This window comes from Humulus lupulus, chromosome 8, assembly GCF_963169125.1.
Source record: "Humulus lupulus chromosome 8, drHumLupu1.1, whole genome shotgun sequence".
Taxonomy (NCBI): domain Eukaryota; kingdom Viridiplantae; phylum Streptophyta; class Magnoliopsida; order Rosales; family Cannabaceae; genus Humulus; species Humulus lupulus.
This window is the reverse complement of record NC_084800.1, coordinates 139,815,076-139,824,432: the sequence shown is the minus strand read 5'-3', so window position 1 is coordinate 139,824,432 and position 9,357 is coordinate 139,815,076.

Here is a 9,357-nt window from a genome sequence, read left to right as displayed (position 1 = left end):
GTGTTTTTAGGATATTTTAGAGAAGTGTAAACCCTTGTAACCCCCCAAAATCGACCACTCTCTCTCACTTTCACTCTCATCTTTATTGAAAACTCTCTCTCCAGTTTTCTCTCCATCTTCAATCTCAAGAACACTAAGAAGTCTTGGAAGCATTAAGCTTTGGTCTAGGAAGGGTTTCCCTAAGGTAAAGTTTCAAAAAACTTGACTTCGTAAAGTTTTTAACCATAGGTCTTTCAATAGCTAACTATCTATGTTGTTGGGGGGAGTTGGTTAAGGTATTGAAAGAGTTTTGAAGGACTCAAAGCTAGTAGGAACTCAAAAACCTAGAGCAAGAACAACAAGAGGTAAAAAGTTTACTTTTTATGGTTGTTATTGTATGATTTTTATTTTTAAGCATTATTTTGTATATTTAATGCTTAAAGTTTCTTATTGGTGATGTAATAAGGCTATGGTAGTTGCTCAATAATTTTTATGATGCTTGTGTGTTGATTTTTGAAAATAAGGACCAAAATCCCTAAGGGTTTTGGTGAGAACCCTAAAACAAAATACAAGTTTTGAGCTGCGACTTCCAAGGGGTCAAGCATCCACTGTATATTGATTTTGTAAAATTTAATTATACTGTGAAGTTGTTGAGATTGAGTACATAAAATGTAGAGTCCAAGAACTTTACTTAGCTAGTTAGATAGTAGTAGTAATAGTAATATCTAGTAATAGTTGTAGTATTTTTATGACTGTGGATTCTGGTTCAAGCCGGGACATAGTTGGACACTCGTAGTAACACTTGTAGATTTTCTAAGTTTAACCTATAGTTTAAGAATATTAATTATAACCTAAGGTTTGATTAATATGACTGATTATGAAGATGATAATTATTATACTATAAGGTTTAGATAGACCCAATAAGGAAATGACACTTGGCATGTGTATGTTTAAGGAATAATTAAGTATTTTTGAGGAATAAGTTTATTAAGAGTAATATTTGAACATCCTAGGGTCTGCCAGCAGCTTTGAAATCGTTAAAGGACTTAGTCAAGGCTGTTTACTCAATTCAAATTAGGATAAAAAAGTGTAATTACGTGTATAATATTTCAGCGTATGCCGATATATCGTAGCTCTAGGGGGCGATATATCGCCATACGGGGATACGAAAAACACGTAGCTTCGCACGACAACCTCGACGAGCCTCAGGCATATGAAGCCAGGCGATATATCGCCTATAGTGGGCGATATATTGGCCCATGGGCATAAAATTTGAATGATTTTGAAGCCTAGCTCATTTTAATCCTTAACCTCTTACTAAGTCCAAAATCTTTCTAACTGAGTCTTCAGCCTTTGCTGAATGATTATTCAAATATTTTTCAATTAAAAATCCATTATTTTATTCAAGTTAAATGAAGATCTTTTCATTCTTGAATTCTTTAAATAGGACCTAGTACCCAGCCATTTCTTCATTTATCAAGCTGAGTTTAGAGCCTTCAAGCTGCTAGGAGTACTTTAGAGTGTTAAACACTTGGGTTGGGGTTATAAGCTTGATCATTATAAGCTTATCAAACACTTGGGAAGTAAGGATAATAGTGTATTTCAGTTTCGAGGTGTAGTTCGGTCATAATACATTAAAGGTATTCCTATGCTTAAGTTCCTTTCTGTACTGTTTCATTAGTTTTTATAGTTTATCTCTACTCAAATCCTAACTCAGTACTCTTTATTCTTGGTTCGGCATCTAAGATCTTGAACGTAAGATTCTTGATTAGTAAGTATCATTTCGATGGTTTAGTTCATTCTCTTCATCTTCTTCTTTTAGTAATACTCACCTTCTCATTATGGTGTTTAGAAGTGTTCCAAAATCCCGACTTTGTTCTCATCATGCCGGTATATTGGTAAGGAAAATAGGATAGTTTTATATGCTTATATGTTATGTTAATATGTTATGATAAGTTATGCTATAATATGTTATGTTATGTTTTCTTATGTTTCAAGGTTATGATTTACCCTACCTCAGATATTAGACAAGGGACGTAGATGGGTTATCAAAAACCTACCATGTGATCTAACCTACCTCAAATATTAGAAAGGGGGTGTATGATCTAACAAACTTTGTGAAAGATTTAGAACTAGGTTTGTAACCGAGTTGCCTTCGGGCAAAGTAGTTCTATCATCACGGATAGTATGAGGCGTACCAATCAAAATTGAGAATGTAGAACTAGAAGGAGACCTGATAGAATTGGAGATCAAGGACTTTGATGTAATACTAGGCATGGACTGGCTAGCACGGCATGGTGCAACCATCGATTGCAAATGCAAGAAGGTGATGTTCGAGACTCCTAACGGCCAGAGATTATGCTTCATGGTACAAGTTACCGGACTACGCACACTGTTAGTATCATCTCTCAAAGCCCAAAGAATGATGGAAAAAGAATGTCAAGCATTCTTAGCCAGCATCACATATGTGGTAAAGGAAATGCCACTTAAGGTTGGAGACGTCCGCATTGTAAGAAAATTCCCAGAGGTATTTCCCGATGACTTGCCAGGATTGCTGCCGACTCGGGAAAATGACTTCACGATAGAATTAGTACCGGGCACCGAGCCTATCTCCAAGGCACCATATCGAATGGCACCTACGGAACTCAAGGAGTTAAAGACGCAGCTACAAGAACTCCTAGACTTGGGTTTTATTAGGCCAAGCCATTCGCCATGGGGAGCACCGGTGCTATTCGTGAAGAAAAAGGACGAAAGTATGCGGATGTGCATAGACTACCGTGAGCTAAATAAAGTAACAATTAAGAATAAGTACCCGCTACCCCGGATTGACAACTTGTTTGATTAACTCCGAGGAGCGACTGTATTTTCAAAGATTGATTTACGGTTTAGGTACCATCAGCTCAAGGTACGGGGATAAGATATTCCTAAGACAGCTTTTCGAAATCGTTATGGGCATTGCGAGTTCTTAGTTATGTCTTTTGGTCTTACTAACGCACCAGCCGCGTTTATGGACTTAATGAATAGGGTCTTCAAGGACTACTTAGATAAATTCGTCGTAGTATTCATCGACGACGTCTTAGTATACTCCAAGGATGAAATAGAGCACGAGGAACATTTGAGATTGATTTTGTCACGACTAAAGGAGCATCAACTCTACGCCAAGTTCAAGAAATGCGAGTTTTGGCTTTCGCAAGTGGCGTTCCTCGGGCACATTATATCCAAGGACAGAATTGCAGTAGACCCATCAAAGGTAGAGGCCGTGAAGGATTGACCAAGACCAAAGAACGCATCCAAATTAAGGAGCTCTATGGGATTAGCAGGTTATTATAGAAGGTTCATAGAGGGCGTTTCTAAGGTAGCCACTCCGCTCAGCAACCTGACCCGGAAACAGCAAAGATTCAACTGGAATGATAGATGTGAAGAAAGCTTCCAATTGCTTAAGGACAAGCTTTGCTCAGCACCAGTACTCTGTGTATCGACACCCAACAATAAGTTTGTAGTCTACTACGATGCGTCAAAGCAAGGGTTGGGTTGCGTGCTGATGCAGAATGACAAGGTGATACCCTACGCCTCAAGGCAGCTGAAGGAGTACGAGCAGTGCTACCCAACTCATGATATGGAGTTGGCAGCGGTGGTCTTTGCATTGAAAATCTGGCGCCATTACCTTTACGGAGAATGGTGCAAGATTTATACGGACCACAAAAGTCTAATGTACTTCTTTACTCAGAAGGAGCTTAACATGAGGCAGCGCAGGTGGTTAAAGCTAGTGAAGGATTACGAAATTCTATACCACCCCGAAAAAGAAAACGTAGTTGACGATGCGCTAAGTAGGAAGAGTTATGGAAGTTTAGTAGCACTAGCCGGAATAGAAAAGTCGCTGCAGTAGGAGCTGATCAATGCCAGAATAGAGGTAGTTATCGGCAAGCTAGCTAATTTGTCTATCCAATCTAGAAGATATACGGATTGGGCAAAGGCATGACGACACACTAGCGACACATATGGATGCAGTTAGAGAAGGCAAGGCCACAAAATTCTCAATATCAAGTCAAGGGTTATTGAGATATAAGGATTGGGTATGCATGCCAGATGATCACGGGATTAAGATGGCGATTCTAGAAGAAGCGCACAGTACCCCGTACTCAGTTCACCTAGGGTCAACCAAGATGACTCACGACATCAAGACAATCTATTAGTGGCCAGGGATGAAGAAGGACATAGCGGAGTTTGTGTCTAAGTGTCTAGTATGCCAGCAAGTGAAAGCAGAGCATCAGCGGCCTGCAGGCTTATTGCAACCACTTAGCGTACCGGAATGGAAGTGGGACGATATAGCTATGGAATTTGTGACGGGTTTGCCACGAACGAACAAGCAGCATGATTCTGCTTGGGTAGTGATAGACAGACTAACCAAGTCGGCTCATTTCCTGCCTGTTAAGACGTCTTACACGGCAGACCAATATGCAGACATCTATGTCCAAGAGATAGTACGGTTGCATGGAATCCCCAAGACAATAGTGTCGGATAGAGGATCAGTGTTTACATCAAGATTTTGGGGAAGTCTATAGCAAGCTATGGGTACTAAGTTAAGTCTTAGTACAACTTTTCATTCTCAGACAGATGGGCAATCCGAGCATACGATTCAGATTTTAGAAGATATGCTACGCGCTTGTGTACTTGATTTCGGAGGATCATGGAATAAGTACTTGTCGCTGATAGAGTTTTCCTACAACAATAGCTACCAGTCCACAATCGGGGTGGCACCTTATGAGTTGCTTTATGGAAGAAGGTGTCGATCGTCGTTGCATTGGGACGAAGTAGGAGAAAGGCAGCTTCTCGGTCCTGAAGCTGTTAGAAAAGCTCAAGAAGCAGTAGTGCTAATTAGACAGTGTATGCTTGCTGCTCAAAGCCGACAGAAAAGCTATGCGGATGCCAAACGACGCAATGTGGAATTCAAGGTCGGAGATCAAGTCTTCCTAAAGATATCTCCTATGAAAGGTGTGAAGCGGTTTCGGAAGAAAGGCAAACTTAGTCCCCGATTTATAGGTCCTTTTGAGATATTGGACAAAGTGGGAGCAGTTGCGTATAGACTAGCCCTACCGCCAGCACTAGCAGATAGTCACAACGTGTTCCACATCTCGATGCTACACAAATATGTGTCAGACCCATCTCCCGTCCTCAAGTACGAGACGATAGCACTCCAGAAAGACTTGAGTTACGAGGAACGACCGGTTAGCATCCTGGATAGAGGGGTGAAGCAGTTACGGTCCAAGAGTATTCCAATAGTCAAATTCCTCTGGAGTAATAGTTCAGAACGAGAGGCAACGTGGGAGTTGGAGGAGGACATGCAAGGCCAGTATCTGGATTTATTTGGTAAGTAAATTTCAAGGACGAAATTCTTTTTAGTAGGGGATAATTGTAGAGTCCAATAACTTTACTTAGCTAGTTATATAGTAGTAGTAATAGTAATATCTAGCAATAGTTGTAGTATTTTTATGACTGTGGATTCTGGTTCAAGCCGGGACATAGTTGGACACTCGTAGTAACACTTGTAGATTTTCTAAGTTTAACATATAGTTTAAGAATATTAATTATAACCTAAGGTTTGATTAATATGACTGATTATGAAGATGATAATTATTATACTATAAGTTTTAGATAGACCCAATAAGGAAATGACACTTCCCATGTGTATGTTTAAGGAATAATTAAGTATTTTTGAGGAATAAATTTATTAAGAGTAATATTTGAACATCCTAGGTTCTACCAGCAGCTTTGAAATCGTTAAAGGACTTAGTCAAGGTTGTTTACTCAATTCAAATTATGATAAAAAAGTGTAATTACGTGTATAATATTTCAGCGTATGCCGATATATCGTAGCTCTAGGGGGCGATATATCGCCATACAGGGATACGAAAAACACGTAGCTTCGTACGACAACCTCGACGAGCCTTGGGCATATGAAGCCAGGTGATATATCGCCTATAGTGGGCGATATATCGGCCCATGGGCATAAAACTTGAATGATTTTGAAACCGAGCTCATTTTAATCCTTAACCTCTTGATAAGTCTAGAATCTTTCTGACTGAGTCTTCAGCCTCTGTTGAATGATTATTCAAATATTTTTCAATTAAAAATCCATTATTTTATTCAAGTTAAATGAAGATCTTTTCATTCTTGAATTCTATAAATAGGACCTAGTACCCAGCCATTTCTTCATTCATCAAGCTGAGTTCAGAGCCTTCAAGCTGCTAGGAGTACTTTAGAGTGTTAAACACTTGGGTTGGGGTTATAAGCTTGATCATTATAAGCTTATCAAACACTTGGGAAGTAAGGATAATAGTGTATTTCAGTTTCGAGGTGTAGTTCGGTCATAATACATTAAAGGTATTCCTATGCTTAAGTTCCTTTCTGTACTGTTTCATTAGTTTTTATAGTTTATCTCTACTCAAATCCTAACTCAGTACTCTTTATTCTTGGTTCGGCATCTAAGATCTTGAACGTAAGATTCTCTTGATTAGTAAGTATCATTTCGATGGTTTAGTTCATTCTCTTCATCTTCTTCTTTTAGTAATACTCACCTTCTCATTATGGTATGTAGGATTGTTCCAAAATCCCAACTTTGTTCTCATCATGCCGGTATATTGGTAAGGAAAATAGGATAGTTTTATATGCTTATATGTTATGTTAATATGTTATGATAAGTTATGCTATAATATGTTATGTTATATTTTCTTATGTTTCAAGGTTATGATTTACCCTACCTCAGATATTAGACAGGGGACGTAGATGGGTTATCATAAACGTACCATGTGATCTAACCTACCTCAAATATTAGAAAGGGGACGTAGATGGTTTATCACATGTTTTAATGGCCATTAATAGTATAGTCTTATATGATGTACGTCTTTATAGATATATGTTATATGTTTATAGCTTATAGTTATGTGTATGATATGTTTCATGCTTGTAGTAGATTTTCCTTGATGGGCATTAGGCTCACTCCTTTATGTTATGTATGTGCAGGAAAATAGCTATGGTGGCGGGAAGATTCTTGGCAGCTTGGGGATGTGTATTGAGGCAGGATGGAATCGGTGGATTGAGTGTTCGATTTGAGGATGAAGGCGCTTCCTAGTCTTTTAAAAATTATGTTTTACATGTATTTTCTGCACTTAATTTGTAAACCAATTATTTAAAGCTATGTTCTATTTTTATTTTAAAAACAATGGGATCCCATATCTTACTTATGAATTTATGTATTTTTGAACCTTTACTTTACGGTTTTAAATAAAGTTATGGTTATTTCTTATGTATGTTTTCTTAAGATTAGTATAGTAGTGTCTAATGGTCCAAGTTTAGAATAGTTGGGTCGTTACATAAAATTGAGCTTTTGAAACACTCAAAAATGTTTAGTAATGAGTGAGATATGCTATTTCAAAGTTTAGGTAAAAAAAAACTATTTTTTCGTATTCTTAATTTCGGGACCAAGTTTGGACAGCCATTGTATAGGGCAAATGATCCCAGTTTTTCTAAAATTTGGTGGATATAATCTTGGCATAACTTAGTATTCCACCGTAAAATTTGGTAACAAAATACTAAACAATTTGAAAGTTATTAAGTGCCAAATTTTGGAAAAATTAAGGACTTGAAAATAAGGTAATTTTTACCTCATTGTTGGAAAATAATTTCACCAATCAAAAATGTTCCTTTTGACCTAAGATTTTACAAAGACCTAAATGGCATACCAAAAATAGAATTGGGAAATTTTGGTAACAATTGGGTAAGTAAATTTTAAGTTATGACCTAACAAAGTAGTTAAAAATGTGAAAAATACGATTTTCACACTTAGTGTAAAAGTGAGATTTTGGAACTTAAGGTAAAAAGTAAGAATTTAATTATTGCAAGATAAAAACTTGGTAAGTCTTGAAAACATATTTTGATCTAAAATACCACTTTGAGTTTAGTGAGAATTACTTTTATTAAAGAATTTTTTTTCTTTCTAAAAATAAAATAATTAATTTATTAATAAGTTAATAAATTAAAAAAAGGGTTTAAAACCCTATATTTTGAGAAAATAATTAAGTGAATTATTTTTCTAGTAAGTAAACTTGATTTATTGACTTCGGAAAAATTAACTAGTCAAGATGGGAAATTTTTAACGGTTTTTCTAATTAAGATACATTAGGTAATTTTCTTAAAACAGTTTTTAGAGATTAAAAACTTAAGAAAAATAAAAGGAATGTTAAGAGTTTATTTTCTTGAAAAATAATTAAGGAATTTAATTAGTATTTTCAGGATATAATATTGGCTAAAATCTTTTATATATTGAACTGACTGTTGAAAGTACGAGTTAATAGCAGAACTTTTAAAGAATAAGATTATTAGCGGATTGTGAGAAAATACTATTGTGATACCCAAGCCTAAGTATCGAGACCATAGGATAGGTCTCCCCGAGACTTAGGGTTTAGTCTCAAATATTTTTGTATGAATTTCCTTAATGGGTTTAAAACCAAATAAGGATCTTTAATCCTTACTAATGATTTTGAAAATGACCAAACTACCCAAAATAATTATAATGAATTATGAAGTGCCATCATTAATCCGAGTATACTGTATGGATAATTACAGTATTGGCTAAGCATAACTGGACTATATATTGGAGGGTGAAATCCTGCTGAGAGCTAAGGACTCCAAGTAAGTCAACTTCTATTGTGTGGTTGCAACATGAAACGACTATTGTATTATATGTTAGTATAGAGACACATGCACATATATACACTATCGTAGAAAGTTTGCTTAGAGACGTTAGTCTAGTTGGTGCTGATTCAGAAAATATGACTGGTAGATATCCGTCATATTCTAGACAGCTGATCCCCGTCACACTGCTTGATTTTATTTATGTCTGGTTCATTACCGCGATGAGTGGCCAAGAGGTGAGGATTGCTGGTTTAAACCTAGGGGCATCAAAATGAATGGGACCTAGGGGCCCTCATGCTTACTTAATCAGTGAACAGTTAGAACCCGAGCAAGTGCTCTGATAAGTTATTCCTGGATAGTAGTCGTGAATATTGGTCATTCAGTAAGAGTGCTTAGAGATACTAGGGGTTGCCAAGTTTGAGTGAGGTTAAACACCCTAGGAGCAATTTCTCACAGCACCACTGATTAACATAGAAGTCTCTGTAAACCCGTGTAACTTTGATTACACTCTTGGATAAGTAGTGATGTCCTAGGTAACTTGATGGTTACCCTTGTGAGGGTTACTCTTGGATAAGTAGCGATGCCTTAGGTAACATGATAGTTACCCTTATGGGGATATTTATTGGCTAGATCTTAGTGTTGAGACTCGGTTCTCTCTTACAGATTAGCATTTATGCTGGAGGGCGT